Here is a 19,636-nt window from a genome sequence, read left to right as displayed (position 1 = left end):
CCTGTTCCTGAGTGAATACTGACGAAAAGTATTGATTTAGTGTCTCTCCAATCTCCTCCGCCTCCACACACAACTTCCCACTACTATCCTTGACTGGACCGATACTTACCCTAGTCATCCTTTTATTCCTTGACATACCTATAGAAATCCTTTGGGTTTTCCATAATCCTACCAACTAAGGACTTTTCATGTCCTCTTCTCGCTGCTCTTAGCTCTCTCTTTAGATCCTCCCTGGCTACCTTATTACTCTCTATCGACCCAACTGAACCTTCACGCCTCATCTATACATAGGCTGCCCTCTTCCCTTTCACAAGGGATTCCAATTCTTTATTAAACCACGGCTCCCTCACGAGACCCTTTACTCCCTGCCTGACTGGTACATACTTATCAAGGAATCCCATTAGCTGTTCCTTGAACAATCTCCACATATCATTTGTGTTCTTCCCTTGAAGCCTATGTTTCCAATCCACGCATCTTAAGTCATGCCTCACTGCATCATAATTTCCCTGCCCCCAGCTATAACTCTTGCCCTGCAGTGCACACTTATCCCTCTCCATCACTAGAGTAAAAGTCACCGAGTTGTGGTCGCTATCCCCGAAGTGCTCAACTACCTCCAAGTCTAAAACCTGGCCTGGTTCATTACCTAGAACCAAATCCAGTATATCCTCACCTCTTGTTGGCCTGTCTACATATTGTTTCAGGAAACTCTACTGAACACATTGGACAAACACCGACCCATCCAACGAACTCGAGCTTTCGCTTTCCCAGTCAATATCTGGGAAGTTAAAGTCCCCCATAACAACCACCCTGCTACTTTCACTCTTCTCCTGAATCATCCTCGCAATACTTTCCTCTACTTTTCTCGGACTATTAGAAGACCTGGAGAAAACTCCTAACAGGGTGACCTCACCTTTCCTATTTCTAACCTCAGCCCAAGCTACCTCAGATGGCAAGTCTTCCTCCATCGTCCTTTCCACCGCTGTAATACTATCCTTGACAATCAATGCCACAACTCCTCCTCTTTTACCCCCATCTCTGACCCTGCTATAACATTTAAACCCTGGAACCTGCAACAGCCATTCCTGTCACTGTTCTACCCACGTCTCTGTAATGGCCACAACATCGAAGTCCCAGGTACCAACCCACGATGCAAGTTCACCTACCTTATTTCTTATATTTCTGGCATTGAAATATACACACTTCAAGCCACTTTCCTGTTTACAGGCACACCCCTTTGAGATCGATGCCATGTTCCTAACCTCCCTACACTCAAGGTCCTGTATCCTAAAACTACAGTCCAGGTTCCCATGCCCCTGCAGAGTTAGTTTAAACCCTCCCAAAGAGAACTAGCAAACCTCGCCCCCCCAAGGATACTGGTGCCCCATAGGTTCAGGTGTAGACCATCCTGTTTATAGATGTCCCACCTTCCCCAGAAAGAACTCCAGTTGTCCAGAAACCGGAATCCCTCCCTCCTGCACCATCCCTGTAGCCACGCATTTAACTGTTTTCTCTCCCTATTCCTCGACTCTCTATCACGTGGCACGGGTAACAAACCAGAGACAACAACTCTGTTCGTTCTAGCTCTGAGCTTCCAAGCTAGCTCCCAGAAAGCCCGCTTAACAACCTTACCCCTTTTCCTACCCATGTCGTTGGTGCCAACGTGGAACACGACCTGGGGCTGCTCCCCCTCTCCCTTAAGGACTCGGAAAACACGATCAGAGACATCACGTACCCTTGCACCTGGGAGGCAACATACCAATCGTGAGTCTCTGTCATCCCCGCAAAACCGCCTATCTGTGCCCCTCACTATTGAGTCCCTAATAACTATTGCTCTTCCTTTCTCCACTCTTCCCTTCTGAGCATCGGGGACAGGCTCCGTGCCAGAGGCCTGAATCTCGTTGCTTATCCCTGGAAAATCATCACCCCCACAAGTATCCAAAACGGTATACTTGTTCTTGAGGGGAATGACCGCAGGGGGTCCATGCACAGGCTGCTTCCTCCCACTCCCCCTCACTGTCACCCATCTCTCTGTAACTTTAGGAGTAACTACTTCCCTAAAGCTCTGATCTATGACCACCTCTGCCTCCCGAATTATCCGCAGTTCATCCAACTCCAGCTCCAGTTCCCTAAAACGGTCTTGGAGGAGCTGGAGATGGGTGCACTTCTTGCAAGTGTAATCAGCAGGGACGCTAATGGCTTCCCTTACCTCATGCATGTTGCAAGAGGAACATTGCACTGCCTTCGCTGCCATCCCTCTAAAAGGTATACTTTAAAAACTAGATCTAAAGAAACAAACAAGCAAAATGCAGCACTTACCTGCTTACCACAACGGGTCTTATTATTAGGTTAGAGGAGGAGGGCGGGTGGGAGGCTCTACCCCTGTAGTGCCTCGGGTTTCTTGCCTGCTCGCTTTTATAAGAAAACAAAACCTTCCCAGATAATCTAGCGCGGCACCAGCTTCCGGGTCCGCTAGGCGCTTAAAAAATCTTTAAATTTTTGCCGTTAAAAAAACAATAACTGGACTATACCGCGATTTTAAAAAAATGCCACCAGACAGCCATTACCTGCTCCGCCGAGAGAGTGAGGCCTAAGGCTTGGAGTTATGCGCTTTTATACACAACACTTTTCCCTTCTATGTAACTGTCTCCAATGTCTAACCAGCTGTGTTGCATCCACTAGTCCTGACAGATTTCTGACGGTGTCACCCCTGCACACTTCCAGACCTCTACAACCTCTCCATTCTAAATCCCTCCCAGGTAATTACACACGGCTTTCCTCGAATAAATGCAAGCCGTCTCTCCTGGAGTCCCTGGGAATTCCTCGTTGAACGTTCTCGTGGGTCACAGAATTCCAACTTCGAACCATTCAGTTACCCCTTGCTCCATAATAATCCAAGCTGCAGCGTTAGCCGTTATCCAGTTTCCCCTACTTTATCCAGTACGGAATGGATAACGGTAGTCAGTAAAAGGCAGGGGATGTTCCTGCGGTTTCGCTTAATGGCCATAAACATAGTGTTAATCAGTTTTAATTCCCCACTCCATGATTTTTCACTCCCAATATATACAAGTCATATTTGGAACACTTCCTATTTTGGTCGAGTCAGAAAGGCTGAATGCATCGTATGGTTTTGTCATGTCTCATTTTAGTTGAGGTTCATGAACGTTTTCTCTCTACAAATTTAACTGCATTTCCTCTTAATACCATGCCCAATCTTCCTCAGTAATTACTTTCCCTGGGGTAATGTTCTTCCTGTCATCTGAGACTAACCCAATGATTTTCCCCTTCGTTACAACAACTGCCCACTGCCTGGATATTCCAAATGGATCAGCCTCCCTGTTACATTTGCCGTATTTGAAACATCAGTAGACTCTTGAATTCTCAATCTTCAACTTCCTGGACATGGCGGAAGGAGAAATAAACTGGGGCCTCATTATCTGGAAAAAAACCCCAAGGTTCTGGTGGATGGTATGGTGCAGGGAAGGGACATTACCTTGCTCCAGGAGTGACTCTGGAGGCCATGAATCCAATCCCTCCCAATCTGGTCTGATGTTTACCTCTTGGGTCAGTGAGGTGCCAGCCTTCTGGTTAATGTGCTGCATGAACGACGGAGGTCAGCGACCTTCTCCATTCCATCACGGTACGTATCACCATCTACAATTTGTGACCTCGCAATCACTCTGTCTCTATTACTGCACCTACCCTCTCACACGCACGGCTCATGTTCTCCCACTCACATTAAATGTAGCATCTTCTCTGGGTCTCTCTCTAACCAATTCTTTACTCATTTTCCCAACTCTGCTGTCTGGATGTGCTGCCTATTTACTGATTTAGAACACGTCCCTACACTTCTTCCAGCTGTACATCGATAACCTCTGTATAAGCGACTTGCATCTGCCTAAGGAACCATCCCTCACTAAGGCAGAAAGAAGCAAGTGGAATGGGGTCTCCCCAGCAGTCAGCGCCTCACCCCTAATAGGGGATGGGTCCTTGCCATAACAATCGCGACAGGCTGAGTGAAAGTGTGTACACGATCTTGTTGCCTGAGACTCCCCTTGGCTCGCTGTGCTGTGCACCATGACTGATTTTGGACAATGATATCAAGCGTATTGGTTTTCTGTCTGGTGTAACTAACAAAACAATATAGCAGTCGTGTAAACCTGGCAGCTTTGGCTGGGGGCAAAAACTCCAAAAGGCAGTAAAGGCAAGGGTCTAATCCTGTGAGTATTCAATTTAGGTCAAAGTGAGTGTGAAGACGCACCCACACCCAATGAGCAGGCCCAGAGAGGCAGGTCAAAAGCTGGATGTATGCCACTGAGCACAGAGTCCTTGCAGCAGCATTTCAATGAGATTTGTTGGTGCACCCTGAGCTACACGATTGAACTACAGAAATGTAATAGCAGTGTGCCTGGCATGTTTGGCATAGTGAGGCTGGCATGCGATAGATGCCAGCACTGGTCGGTGTGGTGTGCATGCAACTTCTGTCTGTGCAGCATTTCCAAAGACCTTGGCGAAGACGATAGAAGTTCGCAGGTGCGAGGGACGAGATGGCGTCGCCACTTTTCTGCTCTGAATTTCATTTCAAATTCTCCATACTGAGTTTCCCCACAGTGAGATGGAAGATATGAAGATGACAATTGACGAAGGGTGACCTAAGTTCATATTCCGGTTGATCATCAGTAATTATTCAGTCAGCATCTCGCCACTACCTTGTAGAAAACCTTGTCTGAAAGAAAAGATTAACACAGGAACAAGCCCAAGAGCCCAACAAGCCTGTATTGACACAAGATATGTGTTCCGTTCAGAGACAAGTATAAAAAGGAACATAAATGATTGTTGCAGATTCTGAGATTTACATGTTTCAAGAACAACAGAGAAAATGGTGAAAAGAGGTGGGGGTGGCATTAATAATCAAACGAAGTACTACAACAGCTGAGATAACGGTTCAGGACTTATCCAATGCGGTGCTGTGGGCTGAGTTAGAAACAGGAAAGGAGACACACTCTGATGGGAGTTTTCTGTCGGCCTCCGAATGGTTGTAGGAATGTAGAAGAAAGGATACCAAAGATAAGTCTCGATGGGAGCGATAGTTACCGAATGGTTGTTATGGGGGTCTTTAACTTTCCCAAAATTGACTGGCAGTAGTTTAGGTGTGTCAGGTTCTGTTCAATGTGTACATGAGGGTTTTCTGACACAGTATATAGATCGGCTAAGAAGAGGTGATGCCGTACTGCATTTGGTACTGGTGAATGAACACAGCCAGGTGTTAGTTTTAGAGTTAGGCGAGCACTTTGGTGATAGTGACCATAATTCGGTTATGTTTACAAAGGCAATGGAAGTGTTAAGTATATACTGCAGCGAAAAAGACATGAATGGTGGTACGGCAATGATCATGCAATTAGACAAGATTTAGGATGCATAGAATTGGGAAGACAATGTGTCATGTGACTGACAACACGGAGGTACAGGTAACAAGATTAATTGGAGCTCAAGTTGCCAAAGACGAAGTTTTAGCAATTTTGGAAGATCTGAAATTAGATAAGACCTTTCGGCAGGATGGGATTTATCCTTGGGTTCTCTGGGATGCGTGTGGTGGGGCGAGAGCGGGGGAATAGATTGTCGGGCATTTGGCTTTGATCTTTATGTAATCATCGTAACAGACAACGGGAGGATAGCAAATATTGTTCCGTTTTCAAGAAGGCGAGTCAGGAGAAACTTGATAATCTTAGGCCAGTAAGCCTAACTTCGCTTGTGGCTAGAATTATGGAAATGCTGAGAATCATCTTGAAATTAGCATTGCGTAACACGGTTTTGGGAAAGGTTAGTCTGCCTCGAGTAACCTTACTGAGTTCTTCGAGAAGGTGACAAAACAGATGGATGAATGTAAGTCCGCAGATATGGTGCATGTGGACTTCATAAAAGCGCTTGATACGTTTCCACGTGGTAAGGTATTGCACAAAATACAGAGTTTGGGGCTTGAAGGTGCATTAATGGTTTGGGTTAGAAATTGGCTAAATGAAAGAAGACAGGGATGATGGTTGATGGGAAATATTCAACCTGGATCTCAGTTAGCAGTGTGTCGCAATGATCTGTTTTGGAGTCACTGCTGTTTGTCAATTTCAGAAATGTTCTGAGGTCGTGCTGGAAGGATGAGTTAGCAAAGTTACAAATGGCACTAAGGTAGGCAGAGTTGTAGATAGTGCCGAATAATGTTGTGGTTAACAGTGTGGCGTATATAAGATAGGTGAGAAGTGGGTACTGCAGGTGCTGGAGATTAGAGTCAAGGTTAGAGTTGTTATGGAAAAGCAGAGCAGATCAGGCTGCAATCGAGGAGCAGGAATATCCAACTACTCGGATGTTGCTGGTCCTACTGTGTTTTATTTTTTCCAGAACTACTCTAATCTTGACTCAGGTAAGATGCGGAGACTGGCTGAGAAGTGACAAATGAAGTTTCATGCGATAAATATGTGAGCAAGTTCATTTCGTAAGAAGTAACAGGAATGTGGATGTCCTGGGCTAATGGTAAAAGTCCGGACTGTGTAGATGAACAGAGTGTTCATAGATATAATCCCTGAAAGTTAAGACTCAGGGTGATGGGTAAGTAAGAAGACATATGATCTGCTGCCTTTTTATTGGTTGGAGGATTGAGTTTCGGAACCACGAGGTCATGCTTCAGCTGAACAAGACATTGGTAAGACCGCACCTGGTGTTTTGCATGCAGTTCTGATCACCACATTATCGGAAAGATGCGGACGCTTTGGAAATGATTCAGAGTACGTTACTACGATGTTGCCTGGTATGGAAGGAAGTTCTTAGGAGGAAAGGCCCAGGGAACTGAGGCTGTTTTCGTTGGAGAGAAGGTTTGTTGGTGATTGTGAATGGGGACGATCAAGTGGACTGCTTGGGCTTTAGTCGTGTCAAGCTGTTTGAGTACTGTTGGAGATGCAGTCATTCATTCATATTCCTGACTTGAACCTCGGAGATAATGGACATGCAGACAAGTGACAAGCTGCAGGATTCCTGACTTCTGATCTGACTTTCCAACCATAGCAGCTGTTTGTTCTTGGAACAAAGCTCAGAATGTTCCTTACAATGGTAACAGCAATGGCAATGTCTTTTGATGTTAAATAGCGAGGTTGAGGTGGTTCGTGATCGCCATTGTCTGATATTTGTGCGGGATAATTGTTAATTAATACTTGTCAGCCCAAGCCTGGCAATTTTCGTGTCTTTTTCACAATATTGGTAGATGCCAATGTTCTTGCTGGAATGGAACAGCTTGCCGAGACTGGTGGAATCAAGTTTCCAGTACCGCCAGCTATTCCTTGACATAGTATGGAGTGAATCGAATTGTCTAAAGCTTGGGGTCTGTGATGCTGGGGCCCACTGAGCAGAAATTGATCATCTGCTCACCTCTTCTGGCTGAAGATTGTTACAAATTCAACACTTATTTTATTTTTCCTGACATGCTGTGCTCCGCCTTTAACCGAATATTTCATTGTTGGAGAGCAGCCTGCTCTTTCAATGATCACTTTCATTGCCTACTATCTCTTATAAAAACGTGGCAGGACGGCAGGGACAGATTTGAAACACTGATTGAGGGATCACTGAGCTCTATCAATCCATGCTGTTTCGCATGGAAGTCGGCTTGTTTTCTCGCTGAAGACAATGTGAGCTTCTCCAGATCATCTGGTCATATCAAAGTTAGGCTGGTACTTCTCCCAGCATGTGCTTTTCTACTCTTCACTAACCAGGATGAATACTGGCTTGGTGGTTACAAGAGCGTGGGAGATATGCCGGGCTGCGAGGTAGTCGAATGCATGAGTATTACAGAGTGTGATTCTGCTGTTGCTGGGTTATTCCATTTCATGAACGTTTGATTTGTTTGAAGTCGATCCCATTCAGAAGACAAGCTGCTACATATCATTTTGGGGTGTCTTGAAAATGAGAAGATGGTCCTTCCTTCCCATAAGTACTGCGCAGTGTCCACTCCTTCTGATTTATTAAATAGAGAGGGGTATCTACAGCAGGTCGATTGGCGACGATCAGATCTTCTTCATAACCTGCCACAACCCAGACTAGCAGCCACAGGATCCGGCATCCATGCCGAATACTACGTTGTCTGTGTGTCAAAAAGCTTCCCACACCCCCACTCACCCCTCCCCCACCCTTGCTCTGGCTTGTCAGTGGGAAAAAAACATAACAGAGAGGATGGTGGTGTTGCCTGGGACATAGTCCTGTTCATAAAATCCACATTTATGGACAATCACTGACAGTTGTTTGATTGGTCTATGGGAAGTGTACTGCAGGTCACGTTTACATTTCGTATATTTTGGTCAGTGAAGATTTAATATCACTTTATTTGCACACCTAACCATTACACAATTCGGTGACGGTAGTAAACAACTGAGTCGTAACCAGATCAGTAAACTCTGATCTCTGCAGAACTCCGTACTGCCCCTTCTTCTCACACCACTCCCCTCTCTCTTCCTTCTCTCTCTACCTGTCTCACTACACACTCATTCTATACTTGTTGCCCTGAACTTCTCACTCCACCTCCCTCCGTGTTTCACTCCGCTCCGTCTCTCTACACCTCTACACCTCTCTGTCTCTGCGCCTCTCTCCCTCTCTCAATCTCTCGAACCGCTCCCGCTCTCTCACCCCTCTGTTCTTCCCCCCTCTCCACTTCCGTCTCTCTCCCCTACTCTCTCAACTTTTCTCTCTCTCCTCCTCACGTTCGCTCATCTCCTCTCTTCTGCCTCCCTCTCCCTCTCGCTCCCTTCTTCTCTGTCTCTCCAAACCTTCCCACGTTCTGTCTCTCTGCACCCACTCCTACTCTGTGTCTCACCTCTACTCTCTCTCCTCCCTCCCTCTCTCGCTCTTCACCCTCCATCTCCCTGTCACCCGCTCTCACTCTCTATACTCTCAATCTCTCTCATTTCAGTCAATGTCTCTCGCACGCCTGCCCACCCAATCAGGCCCTCTCTCTCTCACCCCTGCCTATATCAATCTTCCCTCCCTCTCTCACTGTCCCTGTCCATTTGTATTTCCATCCCTTCCACTCCGCCTGGCCCCATCCCGTTTCTGTATATGTTCTCCCTTCGACTGACTCTGTCCCCCTCCCTCTCCCCGTTTCACTCTCCCTTTCTCTCTCCCTCAGCCTGACTCACTCTCTCACGCTCTCCCTGTCTCTGACTGTCTCACCTTCTCCTTCTCTCGTTTCCTCTCTCTCCTTCTGTCTGACTTTTTCTCTGTCTGGACCCTCCCTTTCCATCTGACTATGCCTCTCCCCCCCGCCCACCCATCTCTATCTAACACATTCTGTCTCTCTTATCTTTCACTCTTTCTCTAACTGAGATACAGGTGATGTCTAGTCAGGCTGGACTGGTGTGAAGGTGGAGAGGATGTAGAGAGAATAGAAAGTTGTGGATGGTGGCGGGAGGGAAGGAGGAGCAAGAGGAAGAAAGACAGGAACGAGACAAGGCAGCTGGAGAGTGAGAGAAATGGTGAGGGAGATTGAGAAGCGCGGCAGCGAGTTCAGCGATGGGGTGTGAGACAGTGAGAGAGAGGAGGGAAGAGAGAGTGAAAGGTAGAGAGGGAGAGAAATAGAGCGTGTGCAGTGAGGGAGCGAGAGAAATGAGGAGAAACAGAACCAGACAAAACGGGGAGAGAGTGCAAGAGAAGGCATGAGGAGGGATGAGGAAGAGTGAGGGATGGTAAACGAGATAGAGAGACGGATGTGCTTGAATGGCGATGGCGGAATTGAAACAAGAGATGATTTCTGCCGAAGGCTAGATCTCAGTGTGGAACGCAAAGATGAAAGCAAGGACATTGACTTGAATCCAATGCCTGGCTCAATCCCCGCTGCCCTACCCATCTTTCCCTCTCTCTTTCTCTCTCTCTCTCTCTCTCTCCCCCCAGTTCAGTTTCTTCAACACAATCGCAAATAACTGTATGGTTCACTCTTCTGCTCGGCAGGTTTTAGTGATTGTTTTTATTGTTTACAACTTGAAGTAATCAATACATTTAGTGGGAAGGCGTCTTTTCTCACCCGACCCTAATTTGAGAGAAACATTGAACTGTGTCCCTGCAACCCCGTTGTGCTATAAGGCTGGCAAAACCAGAACTACCCTTAGGTTGTTACGATCGCGACAGGAGAATTCATTGCTGCAACATTGAACTGAAATGAGAAGATCCCGGATGGATTCATGAATGGGTGAATTTAATTGATTGAAGAATTTGGTTTAGGGGATATTTTAGCATAGTTTTCAGCTGGTCTCTGAATTTTGTCTGGGTCACGGCATAAATTGCGGTGTTTGTGCAGCAACTGAGGAGCTGCAGCATGAAACCCAATTCCTGCACAAAGAAATCTAGAGATACAGACCGAAACCCAAAATCATGCATCCGCCTCCATATAGAATACAGCATTAACGTTGACCACAACAGTATGAAATTGGCTGAGATCACAAACAGTAAAATGATGGATTTTCTTCGGTTTCTCATTTCAGTGTCAGTCTGAGCATCCCCGTTGGTGTGAGCCCGGAGTCTCCTGCGGGCACTGCTGCTCACTAAAATGTGTCTGACGGTGAAAACATTGAGCAGCAGAATCAGAAGAAATGGGAGAGCCGGGGTTAGAATGTGGTGTATGAACTCGATTGTGATCCAGACAGGGGAGTATTGAACAGAGAATGTTAAATGACAAAACCAGGGGAGGTTGCCAAGCCGATACCGACCTGTGAGCATAAAATACCAGAAAATGTTCTTCAAACAGCTCAGCACAGTCACTGCTCCTAGAACCACAGCTGCCATTTTTTCACTGCAATATTTACTTTTCATCTTCTGGGAACAAATGGCCAAGAAACGATCAAAAGTGAAAGTGACGGTGAACCAGACAGAACAGTCAGTGGCTGCATAAAGCAGGACAGCGTGGATATTACACACGTGGATGGAGGACAGGAAATAGAACTGTTCCTCATAAACAATAGGAATGTGTCGCAATATCAGGTCGAGGATAATGACCAGTAGGTCCGCTACTGCCATCGCCCCCAGGTAACGTCTGACACATGGAGACAATCCACAATCTTTGTAAAGCAGGACGTAGATCGTCAGTACATTAACTGTAAGAAAATTAAACCAACCCATTATACATCAGAGGCACAGGGAATAGTTTTATTGTGGCTCCAGTGAGACTTTCAACTGTGTCACTTTACACAGAGATGTATTAAAACAAATGGAGCAGCAATATAAACAGAAATGGGTAGGTCTGAAGTACGGAGGAAAATGTGTTCTAAAACCAGGAAACTATCGCTTCCTTAACACACAGAGACCCAATTCATAAGAACAAATGTCTTCTCAACTATTCCCACACACTCAGTCACTCAAGCACACGTTCTTTCCTGTTAAGAATACGGAGCGTGAAAACGTTGCTGTCCTGAAGAATTATCTCCGAGTTCCATGAAGAAAAGCGAACGTTGGGAATTTCTGTGTTTTAGTCTCAACTGTAGGCGGTATGATATCGTGAACAAATGTTAACGAAGGGATGCAGTATTCTTCCGTTTAACTACCTGAGGGGAATTCGGAACAGTTTTTCCTTCTCCCTGGAACGGGATCTCTTCCTTCGGGATCTTATCCTTTGTTCAGTTCACTGGTATCCGGCGGTTCACAAATAATGTCAGGAGTTGAATATTCCGCAGAATGTCAGTTGTTGAATGTTTCTGAGAATGTCAGTTATACAATGTTCCAGGTAATGTCTGATACAGAATATTCCAGGGAATGTCGGTTGCAGAAGGTTCAAGGGCAAATCGGGTATCGAACGTCCCAGAGAATGTTAGTTATACAATGTTGTGCAGAAAGTCCCGTTTTGAATGTTCCAGAGAATTTTGGTGACATAATGTTCAAGGGATTGTCAGGTAGAGAATGTTTAGTATAACATTTTCTGGGGAATGACAAATATAAATATTTTGCGGAATGTCGGGTGGAGAATGATTGGTATAGAATGTTCTGGGAAATGTCAGTTATAGAGTCTTCTCGGTAATGCTGGGTATATAATATTCCGGACAATGTTGGTAACAAAATGCTGCGGGGAATGTCGGATATGGAATGATAGGGATGGAATGTTCTGGTGAATATGAGTTATAGAATGTTGGTTCCGGAATATTCTGTGGAATTGCGGCAACAGAATGTTGTATACAGAATGTTCTGAGGAATGTCAGCTATAGAATATCCCGGGTAATGTCAGAAGAGAACATACTGTCCATTCATTTGTTGCTATAGTGTCAGAGTGTCGACACAGATGCCTCCATTACACTTGGGTACACAATCCAACTTGTAAGTGACAGCCATTCAAATGACTCGACCAACATGGTCCATCTCATCCACTGCATGCAAAGATACATGAGCATGGTACATTTGTGAGACTGAGCAGAGGTTTCAGCAAACAATGAATGTGCACTGCACAAGAATCAATAGGCAGAGTGTTCCCTCCCCATTGAGGAACATGTTTACAGGAAGGGACATTTGGCTTCGGATCTTCGGGTGGCCATCTTACAAGGTGGACTTTGGGACAAGCAAATCGCAGACTGATTGAAAAGAGCCTGATTGCGAAGTTCAGTTCCCATGGGGATGAACTCAAACGGAACCTTGCGTTCATGTCATACTACAGGTGACCCCATTGCACTGTATATATGTACACACGCACACACGCGCACACACAAACACACTCACACAGACACTCTTTCACACACTCTCATATGCTGACACATGACCACCCTGCACTCTCACGCACACATGCACCCACTCACAGACTTATACCAGATTACATTTACTCACAGGTACCCACTTTCTCACATATATATACAACCCCACACTCACACCCAGGCGCATACACTCATTGGGTTTCCGCTGCAATGCACACATATCAGTTTGTGGGGTGAATTTGAACTTGCAGAACTGCATGACTCCATGCAAGATTCTGTTACCTTAACTTTTGGAATAGAATCACTCTAAGCTAATATTGGTACCCAGAAAAATTTTAACTTCACACCTTGAATGTCCTATGCGAGGTGAGATGTTAAAAGTTGTCGTGAGATTGCAACTTTCAAAATGTTTTGGGATCTACATAAAGTCATCGACTCGTGGAGATGTAGAATGTGGAAACAGACCTTTCAGTCCAACTCATCCATGCTGACCAGATATTCCAATAGAATCTAGTCCCATTTGCCAGGACGAGGCCGATATTCTTCCAAACCTTTCCTGTTTGTAAAACCATCCAGATGCATTTTAAATGTTGCAATTGTGCCCAACTCCGCCTCTTTTTTATGGCAGCTCATTCCATGCATGCATAACATTCTGTTTGAAGAAGTTTCTCCTTAGGTCTCTCTCCTTTCATTTCCCTCTCACCATAAACGCATGACGTCTAGTTCTGGACTCCACCATTCCAGGGGAAAGACGTTTTCTATTTATCCTAAACATGGACTTTATACTTTTTGTAATCCTCTGTAAGGTCACCCTCAAACTTCGAAGCTCTGGGGAAACAGCCCCAGACTATTTAGCCTTTGCACACACCTCAAATCCTCCAACCCTGACACCATCGTTGTAAATCTTTCTTGACCATTTCAAGTGTCACAACAGTTTTCGAAATGAAGGAGACCAGAATTGCACGCAATATTGCAAAACTGGCTTAACCAAGGTCCTACAGCCGCAACATGTCCTCTCAACTCCTATGCTCAACATGTTAACCACTAAAGGAAAGCAAACCAAACGCCTTCTTCACTATCCTGACTTCCTGCGACACAACTTTCATCTAAATAATAACCTGAACTCCAAGGTGTCCTTGTTCAGCAACACTCCCTCGGACCTCACCATTAAGTGTTTAAATCCCGCCAAGATTTGTTTTCCCGAAAAGCAATACCTCGCATTTATCTCAGTTGAACTCCATCTACCACTCCTCAGCCCATTGACCCATCTGATCATGATCGCGTTATAATGTGTCCTTATACCTTTGGTATAATCGGCAAAATTGCTAACTATACATCCTATGTTAATATGCATGACATTTATATAAATGCCGAAAAGAATTGGACCAAGCACCGAGAATTGTGGCACTCCATTCGTCATATCCCTCCACTCTGAAAAAAAATCTGTCTTCCAACAATCTCTGCCTTTTACTTTCCAGCCAGTTCTGTATCTAATTCGATAGTTTTCCCTGCATGCCATGTGATCTAACCTTGCCAACCAATCTTCCATGGGGAACTATTCGAACGTCTTACTAAGTTTATTTCAATCACATCTGCTGCTCTGAACACTTGAATCGTCATTGTTCCTTTTATTTCAAAAACCTCAATCCACTTCGTGAGACATGACATTCTACGAACAAGGGCATGTTGACTATTCCCTAATGAGTCCTTGCCTTTATAAATACGTGCAGCACCTGGCCCTCAGGATTCCCTCCAACAGCTTGTCCACCACCGAATTCAGGCGCACCCGTCTATAGATCTCTGACTTTCCTTACTACATTTCTTCAATAATGGTACGACGTTTGCCAACCTCCAGTTTTCTGCCGCCTCACCTGTGACTATCGATATATAAATATATCAGCAAGGGACTCAACAATCCCTTCCCTGTGTTCCCAAAGAGCTCTAGGCTAGACCTGTCAGGTCCCGGGGATTTATCTTACTTTATGCATTTCAAGATATCCATCAACTCCTTCTCTGTTTTATGGACATTTTTTTCAAGGTGTCGCTATCTATTTCTCCACACTCTGTATCTTCCATGTCCTTCTCCACAGTAAACGCTGATGCAAAATACTCATTCAGTATCTTCCCCATCTGATGCGGCTCCACAGAAAGGCAGCCTTGTTAATCTTTGAGGGGCCACATTCACTCCCTAGTTACCCTTTTACCCTTAATGTATTTGTAATCACTCCTTGGATTCTCCTTAACACTACTTGCCAAAGGTACCTCAGTCCCTTTTTGCCCTCCTGATTTCCCACTTTTGAGTATTCCTTCTTTGATTATACTCTTCTTCCTTCTTTTCCTTAACCAAACCCTCGATTTCTCCAATCATCCAGCATTCTGTTCACCACTTTTTTGTATCACACGAACAAGAATAAACTGTCTCTAGGCTCTCGTTATCTCATTTCTGAATGCTTCCCATTTTCCAGCCGTCACTTCACCTGTGGATATCCGCACTCAGTGTTGCTAATACTCAGAAAAATTGCCTTCCTATAAGTTATAACATCAACAGTGAGATCGGGTCTATCCTTTTCCACCACAACTTTAGATTTACGGCTACTAGTAATCACGTCCTCACAACGTAGTTAACTGCCCTGCCTTATTTCACGATAGTAGGTCAGGTTTCGCCCATTCTCCAGCCAGTACATCCACACACTGACTCGGAAAATCCACTTTTACATTCTTACGAAGTTCTTGTCCATCTGAACCCTTACACGGTGCAGTGCCAGTCTATGTTTGGAAAGTTGGAATCTTTACCGTAACAACGGTATTATTCTTACAAATAACTGAAATCTCCTGACAAATTTGTTTCTCAATTTCCCACTGTCTATGAGGGGGGCGATAATACAATGACAATAGGTGATCATCAGTTTCTTATTGCTCAGTTCCACCTAAATAACTTCACTGGATGTATTTCTTAAAATATCCCCAATACAGCTGTAATGTTAAATCTTATCAAATACGCCACTCCCTATCCTCTCTTGTTTCCCTTTATATCATTTCAATCGCATTTGCATCCTGGAGCATTAAGGTGCCAGTCGTGTCCATACCTGAGCCACGTTTCTGTAATTGCTATGAAATCCCAGTCCCATGTTCCTATCCATGCCCTGAGGTCATGTGGATTCCCAGTTGGGCGTCTTGCATTGAAATAAAGACAGATTAATTCATCAGTCCTACCGTCTTCTCTGCTTTGTTCCTGCCTTCCCTGACTGTTTGACTCGCTTCGTTTCTTACCTGCACCAGTCTCAGATTAATCTCTTGATTCAGTATTTCCCCTAGTCCCACGACTACACCTGCCTTTCTAGTTTAAATCCTCCTAAGCAGCTCTTTCGCAAATCTCCCTGACGGTATATTAGATCCTTTACAATTCAGGTGCAGTCCCTCATTTTTGCAAAGGTCACTTGTACTCATGATAAGATTGCAATAATCCAAAAAAATGGGAGTGCTTCTAACATACAACTGCCCTTTAGCTACGCATTCATATGTTCTATCAAAATATTCCAAACCTCACTAGCTCGTGGCACCGGGAGTGACACGGTATCACGATCCTGTCTGACCTCTTTTTAAACTCCTGCCGAGCTTTGTATGTTCTCTCTTCAGAATCTCATTCTAATCCGTTCCTAGGTCATGAGTACCAATATGTCCATTGACCTACTCCTGCTCCCTCTCCACTTTGAGGACATTCCACATGCTTTCTGAGACATCCTTGATCCTGACAGCAGGGAGGCAGCACACCATTCCGAATTTTCGCCGCTTGCCACTGAAATGCCTGTCTGTGCCTCTGCCTAGAAAGTTCCCCTGACACAATCAATCACTTGGATCCTGGCGTACCTCTCGTGCATTATAGAAAGGCGTATTAACAGACACTTGGTACATATCCCTAAAAGCCCATCATACCCGATATTTGGCAAAGCAGCGTACTTGGTTGAAATGAAAATGTGTTTTTGGTTAAAGCACAGCAGGTCAGGCAGCATCTCACTTTTTACTACTTGGTTGAAATGGCGATAACCACAGAAGACCACTGCCACCTACCTCTCCTAACTTTCTCAGACTCTGAAGAAGCGAGTGCTTCCAAATAAACCTGATGGATTATATCCTGGTGTTATGTGATTTTTTAATATATTGTCCACCCCAAACTAACACCAACACCTCCAAATCATAAATATCCATATTGTTTGTCATTCATCTTTCAATGTAGTTTTAGTAATTTTGTTACAGAAAGTAGATTAAAGAAACGTGTTGACTTGTTACTAACATTGACCCTAAGACAGTCTGAGACCTATGTCACACCTGTTGCTGTGATCAGTGGAGGGTAGGACGAGAAAAGGAAACAGTGGCAAAACCAATCAGGGAAAGATCGACACGTGAACCTGAGGTCAGTGCTGGCTAAGTTGTCGGGGCGCGGGGGTGGGGGGGTGGTGAATTCTAATTTATTTGCATTTCGAAAAGCAAGGACTGATTATGGACAGTCAACATGGGTGGCTGTGGAAATGATATGTCATTAATTTGATTGGGATTTTCGAAGAGATGACGAAGAAGATTGATGAAGGCACTGTGGCAGACATTTTCTGGTCAAACTTCAGCAAAGTGTTCTAATGTTCAGATTGGTAGACAGATTCGTAACGGTAGGTCGTAAAAGATCCAGAGGGAGCGAGCCAATTGGATTGAAAATTGACTTCAATGTTGAGCGTTGTTCTTCAGAATAGAGGCCTGTGACCAGCGGTGTGCTGCATAAATCTGTACAGATATCACTGTATTTTATCATTCATATGAACTACTTGAACGTGAATATCACAGGCATGGTTAGTAAGTTTACAAATTACATCGAAACGGTGGTGCAGCAGGCGGTGAAGTTGATTACCTCAGAGTAGAATTGAACGATAATCACATGGGCCAATGAGACATGAAGTGGCAGTTGAAGTTTAATTTCGATAAATATGAGGTTTTGTAGTTTCGAAGGAAAATTAGAGCAGAAATTATATGGTGATTGCTGAGGCCGTGATGACTTGCTCATTAAAGAGAAGAGCGCGGCAGGTGTTTCGCTCCGTGCAAGTAGAGTCGCAGGTAGAGAGAGTAGTGATGAATGCATTTGGCTATAGGAGCTCCTGTGGCATATTGCATAAGTACAGGACGTTTGGTGAGGCCACTTGAAGAATATTGCACACAATTACGTTGGCTCTACTAAAAGAAGAATGTTGTTATACTTGACAGGGTGCAGAAAAGATTGACAAGTATGTTCAAGGACTAGAGAGTCTGAGCTACAGTGAGAGGCTAAATAGGCAGAGGTTTGGCCCCTGGAGTATCGAAGGCAGAGGAGTGACATTAAAAAGGTTTATAAAGTCTTGACAACAGCCTGTTTCCCAAGACAGTGAAGTCCAAAACAACATGGCATATGTTGAAGCTGAGAAGGGAAAGATTTAGAAAATATATTAGGGACAACTTTTTCACGTAGAGAGTTGTGCTCGTACGGAAAGTGCTGTCAGGGGAAATAGTGAACGTGGGAAAATGATTAGGGCAAATGCCCCATACCGCTGCTATTTATCTCTCAGCATCCCTGAGCACAAGCCTCATTTCTGATGAACGGTTTATGACCGAAGCGTCGGTTCTCCTGTTCCTCGGATGTTGCCTGGCCTGCTGTGCTTTTTTCAACACCACACTCTCGACTCCAAACACCAGCATCTGCTGTCCGCACATTCTTCTATCGATTCGGCGTGGACAGGCTGGACGAAAGGGTTTGTTTCTGTGCTGCATTCAGTTTTGATTGTATAAGAGGGATATGGCGAAAATCAAAAAGAACATTAGGAATGTAATCCTCTTGCGTAGATGCTTGCCTTGCCTCTATACTAACGTTAATTCAAAGTTGCGTGAGTTAAGTATTTGATATGCAAGTGATAAACGGAAAATTGGATTCACGCAAGAAAGTTGGGCTGAGCACACAACCTGATCAGCTACAATCTAAGTTCAAAGTGGAAAAGGCTCAAAGTGTCAACTGATACATTCCTGTTCCTCGGTTCTGTGTTCCTGGTTCCATTCAGCTGCTCAATCCTGCTGGACAGGAGCAGTTCGAGGTCACTCATAAAGTCTGATGCACAGAAACTTACTTGGGCTCCTGAAGATTGTTACACACCGTTCAGGGTCATTTAGCAAATGTATTTGAAAAACCCAGTCTGAGAATGAAAGAGACCTCTTATCTTTCCCTGCCCTGTCTGCAACCTTCGCTTCATTTGTTGGTCATTTTGCAGATCCTGATTCACTGCAAATACAGCCCTCATACATCGCAAAAGGATGGTTCATTAAATCCTCTGGACTCCCTGGTTTCAACATTCAATAACAGATCTTCCAGGATAACAGCACCCGCTTAATTTAGAAAAACAGAATGCGAGAACATTTGAAACAGGATGTCCTTTGTCCCTAATCCAGCCTTGCCATTTAATAAGGTATTGGCTGATCCGCTCCAGATCTTAAATGCCTTCTAATGTCCCATTCTTTATGGCCCTCGACTCTCTGACAACTCAACATCCATTTATATCTGCTTCACATATTTTCAGTGAGTTAGCTCCCCTAATAGAGAATTCCTGACATTCACCACTCTTGGTATTTGAAGGAAGCACTCCTAACCCCTATAGCATGACCTACGTCTATGTACTTAAAATATCTACACAAGGATTCAATTGAGAGTGACTGACCCTGATACCAAGGCAATTGCTGACTGAAGATGACGTAAAAGAGCGAAACAAAATTGGAATGAATGGGAATCAGTGTCAACTCCCCATTTGTTGGAGTCAAACGTGGCACAAAGAAACGTGTCTGTTGTTGTGGATGTCAATACTCCCAGTACTAGGTCATCTCTGCAGTAGACCTCATGGTAGCATTCTCGGAAGGAACATCTTCGATCGCTTCATCAATATCTT

The sequence above is a fragment of the Hemiscyllium ocellatum genome, unplaced genomic scaffold (genome assembly GCF_020745735.1).
Source record: "Hemiscyllium ocellatum isolate sHemOce1 unplaced genomic scaffold, sHemOce1.pat.X.cur. R4, whole genome shotgun sequence".
Taxonomy (NCBI): Eukaryota; Metazoa; Chordata; class Chondrichthyes; order Orectolobiformes; family Hemiscylliidae; genus Hemiscyllium; species Hemiscyllium ocellatum.
The sequence above is the reverse complement of the archived record's forward strand: the minus strand, read 5'-3'. Positions refer to the sequence as shown.